The sequence below is a fragment of the Lepisosteus platostomus genome, chromosome 2, assembly GCF_059453375.1.
Source record: "Lepisosteus platostomus isolate fLepPlt1 chromosome 2, fLepPlt1.hap1, whole genome shotgun sequence".
In the NCBI taxonomy this organism is placed as follows: Eukaryota; Metazoa; Chordata; class Actinopteri; order Semionotiformes; family Lepisosteidae; genus Lepisosteus; species Lepisosteus platostomus.
The window spans coordinates 54,429,993-54,445,442 of record NC_142612.1 but is presented as its reverse complement, the minus strand read 5'-3'; the positions used below and the strand labels follow the sequence as shown (position 1 = coordinate 54,445,442).

Here is a 15,450-nt window from a genome sequence, read left to right as displayed (position 1 = left end):
CGAGCAGGAGGTCTAGAAACTGGAAATCTTCACAGCTGAAATGGTGGAATGCAATAATGGGACACTTTTTTATTTTTTATGTGGTTGTTTTGACCTACTGCCTTTCAGTGCTGGGGCCCTGGGGTGCTTCTGCACGTAGTTTCTATGTTCTAATTGTGTTCATACAGGTCTCATCTGGGTTTTTTTTTTCATTTCTTCCCACAATCCAAAAACATACTGGTAGATTAATTTATGTCTGGGAAAATTGGCCCTGGTGTGATCTTGTTTGGGTCTGTGAGTGTCCTGCAATGGACTGGAGTCCTGTCCAGAGTGTATCCTGCCTTGTACCCATTGTTTCCTGGGATAGGCTCCACACCACCATGACCCTGAATTGGTTAGCGTTAATTAAAGTGATAGTGTGACCTTTGGGGAGACATACAAAACCCGAACCCACAGAGCTGCTGCCACAAATAGAGCAGCAAGGCACACACTACACTGGAACATACAGCACAGACTAGCACTGAACTGGAATATACTGTACAGCACAGACTGGAACTGCACTAGAATATACTGTACAGCACAGACTCACACGTTACTGCAATACACATCACAGACTGGCACTGCACTGGAAGGTATAGTACAGTAGTGGTAATCTATAGTCAACAGAAAATTACTTTTGCAATTAAAAGCAAAAATGATCCTTGTAAACAGTAACCAAAACAGACCACCAAATTCCTGTGCACTCTTTTAGCTGAACTGTTCTCTGTTACTAGGTCTGCAGTCTTGACCTTGAAGGATTATCTAAAGACAGCTGTAATACATAACCAAACCATATTTCCTGTAGTCTCATGAGAAACAACAATACCACCTACGGGCTCATAAAGGACCTGAAGAAGTTAGAGTCTTAACGCCTACAGAGGTCACATAATGTAAGAGATAAGCTGCCTTCTAACTAAATACAAAGCAACCTGCAGTTAAATTCTCTCTCTGCATCCTGGATGCCACAAAATAAATGGGAACCTATATCCCTATCAATTAAAAGCACACTAAGCAGGAAAGATGTTTCTAACTGAGGTATCTTTTACCCAGGAAACCCAAGTTTACTCAAACCACAGAATAACATGCTCTTTATAACAAGGTTCAAACACTTACAGTAGCTCCAGTCAGGTTTGGTCTGGATGATCATGAAGTAGGGGCTCTTGTCTGGCACAAGCTTCAAGTCCCAACTCCTCCAGACTGTTATCCTTCCTTGTTCTCTGCTCCTTGTTTCTCCTCTATTCTTCTTATTCCCTCCTTCTCCTTTCCTCCCTGTTAATGCCATCTTATATTGTGTGTTTCGGTACTGCCCCTTGACAGTCATTAAACCATAACTTCCCTAGGTACACTAAGGTAAACCTTAGGATTGTTTCTGCTCAAGGGACCCCCCAGACCTCAGCAAACACCTTCCCTCTTTTGAGGTTTGAAGTGTTTACTCTTCCAAGTGTCACAAACCTTATCTCGAATCTAAGAGACACTTCCAGTCACCTAAAGCTGTAACAATACTTTATGATGTAATTGGCAGTTTGTTCTGTACAGAATATTCATAACAATTGAAAATGGAAACAAGTTCAGTATTTAACATTTTTAATAAAATGTAACTTTAGAATTTAAAGTTCTGTTTCAAAAGGCAACACCAGTGGTATCTTTCGGAAGCAGAATCACTTTTATTCGCCTGTACGCCAGGTACAGGAATTTGCCTTGGCACATTTGGAACCTGCTCAACACCTTACATTACATTGGACAATATACATAAGATGGGGAGACACAAAACACAGTCACAATATGTCCTCACAGTACATGTAGACATTACAGTATAAAATGCATACATTCACATTTTACAGTACAGTGTAAATATACAAACAATAGACATTATAGAACATGCAAGACACACGGCATGTTCAGACCACTTGCGAAAGGACTGTCTGAGGAGTAAGGTGCAACTATGTAAACAAGATGGGAAAACGCACCAGTTCGTAAGTGCAAAATGTACAAGACATATGAACCAAGTTGGCAATAATACTAATTCAACATTTTTCGGCTGAAATGTGGAGTTGTAGGGAGAGGATGCTGGTTAAGCAGAAATATGGTATTGGGAAAGAATGTGTTCAAGTGTCCGTTGGTCAGCATATTTAGCCCATTATTCTTCTCTTCATCCTCTTTATTTGTTCCCGAATCCAGTTTCTCCTTAGCGCCATGGGATGACAAGTGGTGTATAAAAGCAATGAAGACATCACTTGTTGAATTCCTTCAATAGAGAAAACAGAGATGGTAAGCTTTCTCACTTGCCCAGAGCACACAGACATGGAGAGAGCGAGAGACACAGTCATGAGACAATCATCGTTCCATAGGCAGGGATCGGCTTCCCGTGCGAAACATCACAGCAGAGGGACCAGAGCTCATCTCCGTCTGAGTGCCAGCTGTAGACTTCAACAACACAATCCAGTGTGATGGGCAGGACACTCAGCTGTCTGTTGAAAACATTGAGGCTTGTTTTATGTGAAAAACAAACTGACAGCTGAAACAAATTAACTGAAACTGACAGCACTTTTTATTTAAGGTAGTGCTTCGCAAACTGTATACCCTGGAAAACTCAACTGTTCCTCAGAAACAGAAAAGATTTAAGATTGTGGAGCTTTGTATAGCTCTTTCCAGCATTGAGACAATCATTTAACAGTTATTAAAACAAGCTCATATTTCAGATTAAAATACTAGCCAAAAAAGTGATCAACTATGAAGTCTACGTATTGCAGTTTGTAATAATTGCTATTTCTTGCAATATTAGTGCTGAATATTTTTAAATTATTTGCTGCTCCACAAACTATTTGAGATGTTTAAAATCCGAAAGAATTACACTAGAATTGCAGGTCCCCACACCTGCTGTTCTCCTGCAACAGAGTTTCAGGCTGTGATCTACTGTACCTGGCTCTTTCTGAAGCCTGGGGACCTGCACTGTGACAGCGTACTGACACTCAGGGCCAGAGTTGACACTGTGCTGCTCCACTGCCAGAAACACCAGGCCTCTGCCCCCATGTGACTGGCAAGCATCACAGGACAGCGAACAGGGCAATGAGATTCTGACAACATGTGGAGTGCGGAGTGAGATCATTTAATTTCACCACAGGGCTGTGTTATCTGTGCTCAGGAGGCACGAGCGCTTCAGTTCTCAGGTGCTCAGAGATGTTTCAAGACATTCATCAATCTCATCAGGATCCCCTTGAAACACACACACAATGTGCAGTCAGCACAGACACTGAGACACACATCACACACATATTAACAAACAGGGAAGCTTAGACACAAATATTTCATTAGCTTACCTAATTTCATAACTTACCTTCACTGGGATATACCACAGAGTCTGAATAACTCCCTCTTCTTCTAAATAGCTACACCTATCAGAACAGCTAACAGAAAACCTCCAACTACTCCTCCGACCACTGCTGCAGTGTTGGTGCCAGTGTTTGCATCTTTCTGAATGCTGTCTGAAATGAAATTGAAATATCTGAGTCAAAATCACATCCTGGAGTTCTTTGCAGGTGGTGTTTGAAGAAACACCTGCTTGTAATGTTTCATTGGCTGCGAGTAAATAAAATGAGTTAAAGAAAGTACACCACAGTGTGTATTTGCCTCTGAACATAAATATAATAATACATTTAACCATTTGCATCTTTATAAGTAGGCAGATTGGATACAAGTAGTTTATGAGCAACAAGGAGAAAAAAATCAAGATAGTATTGCATTTTAACAGAAAATTATTGCGCTTAGAAGAGATATTATTGCTTTTAAATGCAATAGTTAATTTATTAACAATATTGCCTACTGTATTAATCTTGCATTACATATGCAATAATATTGTCCTGTGCAAAGTAGCATTGACTTTAACAACAGAAGAATATTGTCAAACTCCTCTTTTTGGATAACAACATCGAAAGGAGCATGTGTCCTGTCTTTTGTATACATGATGTACAACACTGTGTCAGTTACCATTCCTGTGTTACATGCATATTGCTTTCGCCATTTCTGTAACAAGTAGAAATGACAGCTTTCTTAATGTGAAACTGCTGAAGTAAGTGATGTACGTATGTTTTTGCCTACCCTTTAAAAATTAAATACAATTACGATGAATTGACAGTCAGACTTGTTAAGTCAGAATTGTTAAGAAGTCTGTTTACTTTGAGACTTTTGTGTTTGTGTTGAACATCTTTAAAAAAAATGAGAGAGGAACTATCCTTTGCCAGCAGCCATATCACCCTGCAACTCACAGCTTGTAGACCACTGAAGCTCAGCAGGCATGAGCCTGATAAATAGGATGGGAGACCCCCTCAGAAATACTAAGATTGCTGCTAGAAGAGGTATTAGTGAGAATGTCCCCGTATAGTGATGGGTACACTATACTATAAAAAGGCACTGCTGCATCCATCATCCACTATGTCCACAGCCATATCACCCTGCAACTCACAACTGGCAACCCACTGAAGCTAAGCAGGTGTGAGCCTGGTCAGTACCTGGATGGGAGACCTCCTGGGAAAAACTAAGGTTGCTGCTGGAAGAGGTGTTAGTGGGGCCAGCAGGGGGCGCTCACCCTGTGGTCCACGTGGGTCCTAATGCCCCAGTATAGTGATGGGGACACTGTACTGTAAACAGGCACCATCCTTCGGATGAGACGTAAAACCGAGGTCCTGACTCTCTGTGGTCATTAAAAATCCCAGGGCGTTTCTCGAAAAGTGTAGGGGTGTAACCCCGGTGTCCTGGCCAAATTTCCCATTGGCCTTAACCAATCATGGCCTCCTAATAATCCCCATCTATGAATTGGCTTCATTACTCTCTCTGCTCTCCTCCCCACTAATAGCTGATGTGTGGTGAGCGTTCTGGCGCACTATGGCTGCCGTCGCATCATCCAGGTGGATGCTGCACATTGGTGGTGGTGGAGGGGAGACCCCATTACCTGTAAAGCGCTTTGAGTGGAGTGTCCAGAAAAGCGCTATATAAGTGTAAGCAATTATTATTATTATTATTATTATCATCCAGGTGAGGCTGCACATTGTAGGTGGTGGAGGGGAGTCCCCATTACCTGTAAAGCGCTTTGAGTGGAATTTCTACAAAAGTGCTATATAAGTGTAAGGAATTCTTCTTATTATAATTATTATTATCCTGGATCTTCAAAATATCAGATTTTTGAGAGTTTCTTTTGTGAAGGTTCCATAAAACAAAAGCCTGGATCTTCCATCCACAGAATAATAGGAATTTGAATTTGAACAGATAGCTAATTATCCTAAAGTAACCTACACTAGTGAAATAAAGGAAGCTGGGGTAACCAGTGAATTATTGATCAACAGGCTGTTCTCTGAGCAGAAAGTCTCACAGGTTGAGCTATGTAGGTATATAATCTTAAATACAGTTACTTTACAATAATACAAAACTTACAGTAAATGACTGCTGAAGTCTTGTTCTCTTTGAGCCTGTGGTTTTCTATGGTACAGGACACAATGATCTCCTGAGTGACGTTGACAGTGAGGAGGCTTCTGACAGAGAAAAGTTTAGTGTCAGGCTCCTGTGTGACAGTTGATCTCACTGTGTCCACAGGGGGGCGCTCCTCGTTAATGAGCCAGTGGACTGTGGGCTCAGGGAAACCCCGTCCAGAGGAGCAGATGAACTGGGCTTCACCTACTTCTGCATCTCTCTGTACCACTGGATCTGTGTAATGAGCTGTTGAACAGAGAAAAACAGTCATACTTTGAACGCTTCTAACATCAAGTAAAGAAAGTAGAAATATATAATGATTTGTAGTTTGACAACATCTGTCAATCACATGAAATCATTGCTGCTTTCTGAATGAGTCACTCTGTTATTCAGTAACATCTTAACCCGAGCTCCTGTCGTGATTAGTCTCTTCTCGGTATTCAGCACAGAACTGTATTGAGCTCTGATCAGGTAGCAAAAGGTTTTTCTGACCATGGGTTTTGCGTTTCACTTCAGGTTTCTTCACATATTAGTATTTAAAATTCACACATTAAGTTCTCACCTGCGACAGTGAGGCAAACCTGATCTAAAGGTTTACTGGATCCAAATCCCTTACGATTAAAAATACACTTATAGTACTGGATGTCTTTCACTTTAATGTCCTCTAGCCTCAGTGAGAAATTGCCCTTCTTTAGTACTTCAGTGAAGAGGTGAGTTCTGTTGGCGTAGTCTTTGCTCTGTACTTCCCGAATTTCTTTTCCATAGACAAAGCTGTATACTACAACACTGTCTGCTCTCCACTCGATGCCAATGTCACTTAGCAGCATATCTTGATTTCCATTTTTATACACGCAGGGAAGCAAAGTGGATTGTCCAATAATTCCAACAATACAGTCCTTGTCTGTAAAGGAAAAAGAAACATACATGGACTGCAGTACAGAATGTGGTAATCCAATCAGAATGATTATGCGTAATAGAAGCTGTGTTTATATCAATTTCTGATCAGAAATCATTGTGTTATTTACAGTATATATCAACAAAGAGTGGGTGGAATGGACAGTGGATTAAGTCCCAGTGGGACGATGCTATTATTGTCCCTTGGGCAAATGCTTCACTCAGATTTCTCCAGGAAATAAGCTTCTGTATAAATGGGTCTCCAAGCTGTCACTGTAAATGAGAATTTGTTCTAAACTGATTGTGTGGTATGGGGGTCAGTGGTTGGAACTGCTACTTTGCAGCGCTGGAGCCCTGGAGCCCTGGGTTCAATTCCTGAGGTGCTGTCTGTGTGGAGTTTGTATGTTCTACCTTTGAGTGGGTTTCCTCTCACAGTCCAATTGGCATTAATTGGTTTCTGGGGAAAATTGGCCCTGGTGCGAGTGTCTGTGTTTGTCTGTCTGCTGTGCGCTAGACTTTCATCCACCTTCAGAGCCATTCATCTTGTATAAGGCTGCAGACTCTATAACAGGAAACAGGGCGCAGACTGAAAGAGCAACTTTCTGCATCTCATTTCCCGTGTCTCACCACTTGCAAATCCCACTGATAGCTGAATCGCAACATGACCAAGTGTGACCTAGTGAAGTAATTGAAAACTCTAATCAGCAAAATTTACAGCAAATCCTGGAACAAATAAAGGTTAGTTTCAAATTGAAAAGTAGAACATTGTCTAGGCTGTTAAACCTTCTTACACCTGAAGAAAGCTCAACACCCAGAACATTGTTTTTTCTTTCTACGTTTCAGCGTGGAATTAGCCTCTACTTGTTTCTTTGATGCCAACACTCTCTGGCATAGCTCCCTGGTCAAACTGCTATTTAAGAAATTTACTGGAGACATCTGAGTGAAACATCTTGATCAATGGACATCAACAGGTACAGTTAGATTATTGAAGGGCATTCAATTGTAATATTGTTTTGCTGTCTTATAATGATCTAATTTATATATATTTTTATATGATGCAGAACCTACCTGTGCTCAAGATGAGGGTTATACAGCACAGGAAAACTCCCAACACACAATACAGAGACATTTTTCCTGGGAAAAGGACAAAACAGACCAGAAGTACTGTGATAATGTTATCACATAGCAGTAAGGACAGTGAAAGGATTCAAGATGAAGATATTCTTATAAATCCTGTGAATTATTGTTTTATTAAACTCTCTTCATTTCAGAATAAAACTGCAATCATTTACACTACATTTATTTACATTTAACAGAGTAATAATTCCAGTTACAGTAGCTGCAGTTTTTTCAATTTGTTTTCTGAGCTGATTTTATCACATTCTCAATAATATAATCACATTATTATTGACATATAAAGCTTTGTAAAGATTTTACAGTAAACGAATCAGTCTTATTTGGAATTAATTTTCAAGTGCAGATGGTAAAGCAATATTGGTTTTGTTTTTTAAAGCGCAGAACTGTTTAAAGTGCGAGACTGACTGTTTATTAAGAATATCCTGTCAATACAGTGTACACTATCTGGCTTGCAAATTGTACAAAAAGCAGCAGACAAGACAACACATTTTGGTAAGGTATTTAAAAACATCTGGATACGACAAAAACTATTTAAGAAAAGCTACAGTATGTCCACTTATTTGAATCATCTGTCATGTATACATTTAAAACTTTGTTCATAAATCCTAATTTACAGAACTTTGCATAAGTAATTCCATAATTCTAAGATATGTGATATATACTGTATATATACAATTATCCACTCTTTTTGAAATTGTTTTAAAACAATTGTACTTACCACACTCAGCTTTTTCCTGAAAGAAAGTGAAAGTGTGTAAACGTCTTCTTTAAGCAGCCTGCCTACAGTACATATGTCACAATAGGTGTTAGTTCACAAGGTGTGAAAAGTATTGCAACAGATTGAGGTATCCTTTTAATAAAGAATACTTGTCAGTTCTATTCAGATCCACTTATAATAGATATTTAAAGGTTTATTTTTTTAATAATCCTAGTAAAGCAATTATGAATATTAGCTGCACAGAGATTAATACCTTTTACCAAAATTCTTCCATATACTATTAATAAAGTATATAATTAAAATCAAAAAGGAAGGTACTGCACAAACATGAACAAACAGAATTTGTCCGTAAAACACGTTTGAGTCTGATTCCCTGACAGACGTCCAAAAATAGGATAAAACAAAGAACCTTGTCTGTAAAGAGAAGAGCTTGTTCACTTAAATAAAAGACATTAAATCAGGAGTGCCATCGGGTTACTGTTCCAACATGAGCTGTCAATTAGATCCATCCATTTTCTAACCACTTCTTCCAATTCACGCTCAAGGGGACAGCCGGAGTTTATCTCGGCAAGCAACGGGGACACAAGGCAGGATATACCCTGTACAGTATGCCTTTGGAGTGTGGGAGGAAACCCCCACAAACATGGCGAGAACATACAAACACCAGGCAGGCTGCATCTCAGGAAATGAGCCCAGGGCCCCAGGACTGCAGGAGAGCAATTCCAACCACTGAGCCAATATTGCTGCTCCTCTCAATTTCACAGTGGATCTGCTTATTACAGTAACCGGAAGTGTAATTATTTGTAACAAGGCTCTGTTGTGTTTTGAAAGTCACTCTACTTGATGTGAGCGTTTTGGGTAATCAACTGTAAAAGAGCCTTAAAAAAAACATTACATTTAAGATTGAATTAAGAAAATCCTCTTTATTATTCAATTGACAACTCTTGTTGGAATTAAAACTGGTAAAGACCAGACCCTCCAGTAAGTGAGATCAACACGCCTGCTTTGAAATGAACAGTTTTGCTACTGGATAATGGATGGAATGACCATGATTTAATAAAAGGAAAAAATAAACTTTGTATTTTACATATGTAAAAACTTAATCTGTAAATTGTATATGGTAATTTGGTATGAGTTTTAGCAGTTAGTAACCCCAGCCCTGGGAGAAGGGGAACACTACACCTATTGATTTTAGTTCCAAATGGAACCTTAATCACTGGTGCTAATTGATGCATCTCATTAATGTGACTATCGTTAAACGTTTTCTGCTCTGCACTCTAGTGATTGTTTAAAAAAATACATTATTTCCAACAAGGTTAGCATTCAAAACTTTATGCAGTCATTCGTCAACTTGCCAATTAAGAATTTGAGTCTGATAAATAAATTGTTTTATTTATCAGCTCATTATTGATGATCAATGGATGATTAACAGAAACAGGTGGGAATATCAATGTATTCAGAATCAAACATTCTCAGAAGAAGTATTTTTCCCCCACCTTCTTCCAATTGATTAAACTTCAGGCAGAATAAATAAAAGAGGGCAGCTGGGAAACTTAGGACCTGGCACAGGTTTGATATCAATTCCACATCCACGTTTGAATTTTTGAGAGCTGCAAAAATAAAATATGGCACAATTTGGAAAATGAAATCAAGGAGCCTGTGTTAAGAAATCAGTTGGATATACCAGAAGATAGTTATTTACTTGTACCAGGCTTGGAAAATACTGCTTTAGTGAACAAGAGTAACCATTTTGCAATACATAACAGGAAAAGAAGCCACCAAAAGTGTCCTTTTATTCCTTCTACCCTGAAATCTCTCAAAAGGCCACAATTAATACACTTTTTTCCCCCCGTTTGGTCTGGCTGCATTTTCTTTTAATTCTATTCAACCATTTTCTAACTGCTTCATCCAATTCAGGATCATGGGGAGAGCGGGAGTCTATCTACAGTAGGCAAGTAACAGGCGCAAGGCGGGATACATCCTGGATGGGATACTACACCATGACAGAGCAGATGCAGACGCAGACATAAACACAAACACTTACAGTACACCAGGGCCAATTTTCTCAGATGTCAATTAACCTTCTGCCATACAACGCCTCCTGTGTGGATAGTGTTTGGCCGGAGAACGTGTTGTTCACGGAGAGGAAAAAAAGATACACGATGACAAGTCAGCACTCAAAACAAACAGAAGGCCAGTTTTATTAACATTTTGTATGCAGATGGCCACAAAAGCACTAACTGGGTTTCTTAAGCAGTTATATATAAAAAATAATAATATCACAAGCAGCTTGCTCTTTGTTTAAAGACTACTGACTCACCCCCACTAGGTCTCACAACACTCTTTAAATAGGGTTTGGGCTGTACCATTATAAATGCTGTAAAACAAAAATACCAAGACAAACAACTCATAGCACGGTAGTCTGGACTACTTGGACACACAAATACATAAAACCCTTACCAATATACAGAACAGACATTCATTAGACCTTCTATACCTGGTTGCCATTTTTAGTAATAACATTAGACTCTGATATCCTCTCCTCTCAGCATTCCAGCAGCCATATCACCCTTTAACTCACAACTGGCAACCCACTGAAGCTAAGCAGGTGTGAGCCTGGTTCGTACCTGGATGGGAGACCTCCTGGGAAAAACTGAGGTTGCTGCTGGAAGTGGTGTTAGTGGGGCCAGCAGGGGGCGCTCACCCTGCGGTCTATGTTGGTCCTAATGCCCCAGTATAGTGATGGGGACACTATACTATAAACAGGCGCCGTCCTTCAGATGAGATGTAAAACCGAGGTCCTGACTCTCTGTGGTCATTAAAAATCCGAGGGTGTTTCTCGTAAAGAGTAAGGGTGTAACCCTGGTGTCCTGGCCAAAATTTCCCATTGGCCCTTACCAATCATGGCCTCCTAATAATCCCCATCTATGAGCTGGCTCCAATACTCTGCTCTCCTCCCCACTGATAGTTGATGTGTGGTGAGTGTCCTGGTGCACTATGCATCAGGTGGATGCTGCACATTGATGGTGGTTGAGGGGAGTCCCCATTACCTGTAAAATACTTTGGGTGGAGTGTCCAGAAAAGCACTATATAAGTGTAAGCAATTATTATTATTATTATTATTCCAACAATGATATGATTTTCTAGCTAATCATTCAGGCATATAAACAGTCTCCTATCTGTCTGCAACCTTTTGACCTTTCTGAGGACCCCTCCAAACAAATATGCACTGGCTTCTCCACTCAAGTAGTGCTGTTAAGGGTAAGCTGGTGGCATTCTACACTATGCCTTGTTTCTTTAGTGTAGCTTCTATAAAAATAGCGTTCTCTACCTTTTGCTACCCTCCTTGCCATGACCTGCGTGGTGAGAACTGACGCACTCTGGTGTATTAGAAAAACAAGCCCTATTAATTAACAAACAGAGGAAACCCATGCAAACATGGAGAGCATTTGCAGAATCAACGCAGATAGAACCCCAGGTGTTGAACCCAGGACCCCAGAGCTGCAAGGCAGCCCTGCTAACCACTGCGCCACCCCAGCTGGTCCCAAACTACATCCCATGCTGCTTTTCTTCTTAAAGGAACAGTAACTAACATTAAGGGAGTGTCTAACACAGTGTCTAACACTGTTTGGGATGGTGACCGCTACAGTGGTAAACAAATTTCTTAATAACAGACACTACAGTTTAGAAGGATGGACTCAATCGTTTGCAGCAGTTTCTGTGTATTGTTTTATAGACATCCCCCAACCTGTGGACGTCAATGACAATTTGCTTGCAGGCTTTGGAGAGCTGTCTGACCTTAATCAAGATGACGCTAACGCTAATGTCTTCTATGTTTTATCGCCTGTTGTACCTCAGAGGAACATGAAACCTTTTTAGCAAAACCATGACAGGGATTCCATCAGCCTGACCTGTTCGATGAAGTGAGTCCCAGAATGAAACTCTCTGCTTCTTTGGAGAGAGAGCTTATTGATAGTACAGGTGATTTCCTCTCTAATTTGACCTTAAGTCACTCTGCAGTGGCTCTGTTAATTATTTTATTAAAGGTAGAATAAATATCACGATTTAGTAGTTTCAAGGCATACTACGAAATTGGCCACATCTTCCCTATGCCTGCTGTGAATTACGTAAACAAGTTCTGTAATTTTTTGGAAACCTAATCATGAACAGACTTAAGCAACAATGCATGACGCATTTCCTGAAAAAAATACAGTATTATATAAATGTTATGCCACTGTATTTTTGTCCCCTTACATTACAGCTTCCTTCTATTTTAGCTGCTTGCAGAATTCTAACATACTAACAGTTAATTAATGTTTAATTAAGCTCAGTTTTAATTGGTTCTACAAATTGGCTCTAATGGCTCTGTGAGGAAGCATTCTGGAGTGGACTTTGTAGCTGTCTATGTTCAGATTTCCACAGAAAGTCATTATTGTGGCTTTTCTGGGAAACAGGGTAACTCACAATGCTAAAATGGCATCAGAAACTAACCCAGCGATACATAGACACAGCTGGCAGAAAATATAAACCCGGTGAAAAAAATAGGGCTGTCTTTCTTAGGAAAAGATGGAGGGAGAGGCAGAGAAAAAGTATGAAAACTAAAGTTAATCCACGATGAAGCATTTGATTTACATAGCAGGGAGTTTTGGGGTGTGTGTGGAATTAGTCTTTTCTCCTTCTAGATACGGAAGTCATTGATTAAAAATAAAATTAAGACTCCAATAAGGAGTTAGCCTTTTGTTTTGATTGGTACTGAAAGGTACCACAGGTCAGTTGAAAATAAAGAAATCTGAATATGGATCTACCCTGGAAATAGACACTTCTTCCATTGCCCATCTCACAGGCTTTTATAAATTCAACATGCAATAATATCTAAAAGTGCAAAATGATCCTTTTAAGCTGCACATCAACTAAAGCTGTGATTGTAGCCATAGCAATGATGTTTTCCTTAGTTAATAACCAGGTAATAATTTGTCTACACATCTTAATTGGGTCAGACCATGCTGAAATTGCACTGACAGAAAAGACGAGACAAGAAAATACATTGTATTTTTTTTACTAAAAGGAAATGTTGCTGATTTGGATTATACTAGGCTGCTTCCTCCACATTTGCATGATCAGCATTTCTTTGGCTTTTCTTTTAGTTTCCCTTTGCAATGAATCTGTCACATCAGTTTTGAAGTCTGTCTTTAAAGTAATAGCATAACGGTTCAGAGTGTCCTCATGGAAAGAGCTTTCTCACAAATAACAGTTAGTAATATATATGATCAAAACTCATCATGTTAACAGTAACTGTTGCTGTTTGCCCTCTACATCTCAGTTCCCTTGGGAGTTTCCTGCATGAACCCCAGATAGGGAGGGGTGAGTGGCGTGAATCACTGTTCCTCTTTCTATTCGGCTAGAGAACACTGTACCCTGACCTCATGCTTTAATCTTAGGGTTTTTCCAAGCTCTCTGGATCTTGATTTTCCATAATGTGTACAGAGCACAAATCTAAATTCACTAAGGGGATGGTTTGACAGTTTTTGTGTATGTTCTTGGCTTTGAGACTTACTGTAGACTAGGACTTGGCTCTTCTCCTGAAGCTGCTCTCAGAATTGAGTCTTCTGGGCAAACCAGTAGCTTCACCAGGCATTCCTGAGTACTGATAAGAGACATGACATAAATGCTCATCCAGTGCTCCCCACTCCGAATTGCTTTAGCACTGAACATGGGTCATATCATGCCAGCCTCCATAGCTGGGGAATTAGTACAAGCCCTCCTTGTTCCGGTGTGATGGAGGACTACTCAACCCACAGACTGGTATAAACCCCATGAATGGTATAAAGGCTGGATTTATGCACAGTTTGATATTAAAAGTGGAGTAAAGCAAAATAATCGTTTGTTGTCTGCACATAAGCATGTGTTCAAGATGGGATATTATCATATCCTGTGAATAATACAAGATGGGAAGATGGATTGTAGGGTGACTAAATTGTTAATAAGAACTTACAGTACCTTGCAAAAGTATTCACCCCCCTTGGCACAGAAACGTGATGTATTTAACTGAGACTTTTTGCCACTCATCAACACAAAGTACTCTATAATGTCAAAGTGAAAAAAAATCCAGACATTTTACTTTACATTTTTTTTGTATCTGCAGATAAACAGTCCTAAACTTTTAAACTGCTGTTAAACTTTTAAACTGCTTGACAAAAGAAGACATTTTCTTATGTGTATCAGCATATGAAGTATTGATTTGGACATAGTTACAAAATCTCTGTAACTGGCAGGACTGATGTTCTTAATTAAGTGTTGATGGGTGGCAAATCTGACTGTCAAGCCCAGAGTGGGGATGGTTTTGTAGGGTGAAGATGAGGTCAGGTCCAAGGCAGCAATGCAGTGGATGGAGGTGACATTTACATTTTTTTTTCTGTTCATTAGAAAGTGCTGATGGATGAATATTTTGATCACAGGCTCATCAAACGGGGATACCGTGTCCTGCAAACACAAATATAGATGCATGCTTGGAAGAGCTGAAGCAAATACTAAAAAGATCCTTATAATGCTGCACAGATCAAATGTTTACCTTAAGTGTTTCACATTGAGATTGAATAGCAACAGTTCTCAAAGTAGTTCTCTAACCCTAACTATGTGACAAAAAAGTCACATAGTTAGGGTTAGGTTTAGTTTACTTTAGTAAGTAATGGTTTAACTTCCCTAGTACATTAGTGACAAGTGTGAAAGTGGATGGATTCCCAGTTAGTGGGAAAACACCTGACTCTCTCACCCTGATAGTGCTATATTATTCAAATATTCTGCTCAGTTTCCATTGCACTTAGGAGCTACTGTACAGTAGGTATTGTACAACACTTCTTCCAAAACTCTTTCAGTAGTTGAGTTAGTTGCTAATGAATGTGATAGAGGGTGAAATGTGTGGAAGGTATTTGGCCTAGCTCAGAGAATAGCAGCCTGCTTGTAAGGATGGGGCTAAACACTCATCTCTCACCTTTGAGAGGAATGAGCCAACCTGCAAAGGTGTAGATGGGGTGGTGTGAGGTGTGTGCTCACCTTGCAGTCTGTGTGGGTCCCAATGCCCCAGTGTAGTGACGGGGACACTATACTGTAAAAAGGCACTTCTTTGGATGAGACATAAAACCGACTGCTGGCTGTCTGTGGTCATTAAAAATCCCAGGACATTTTTCGAAAAGAGCAGGGGTGTGTACCCTGTTGTCCTGACCAAA

At 39.9% G+C, this 15,450-nt stretch overlaps 2 long non-coding RNA genes across 6 annotated transcripts; one reads left to right on the top strand and one right to left on the bottom strand.

The window, feature by feature from the left end:
• Positions 1-1,662: 1,662 nt before the first annotated feature.
• LOC148676540 (uncharacterized) lies at positions 1,663-8,651 on the bottom strand. Of its 5 annotated transcripts, none has more exons than XR_015927525.1 (7): positions 8,637-8,651; positions 8,228-8,289; positions 7,441-7,506; positions 6,041-6,379; positions 5,443-5,724; positions 3,353-3,500; positions 1,663-2,486 (listed from the first exon to the last, which is right to left on the bottom strand). It is a non-coding gene; the product is annotated as an uncharacterized LOC148676540 (long non-coding RNA). The 5 variants fall into 5 exon arrangements; XR_015927540.1 differs by lacking the exon at positions 8,637-8,651 and adding an exon at positions 2,938-3,231 and having other exon boundaries at positions 8,228-8,299; XR_015927531.1 differs by lacking the exon at positions 8,637-8,651 and having other exon boundaries at positions 1,663-3,231; positions 8,228-8,293.
• On the top strand, positions 6,910-7,656 carry LOC148676541 (uncharacterized). The gene is made up of 2 exons (XR_015927543.1): positions 6,910-7,110; positions 7,216-7,656. It is a non-coding gene; the product is annotated as an uncharacterized LOC148676541 (long non-coding RNA).
• Positions 8,652-15,450: the final 6,799 nt, after the last annotated feature.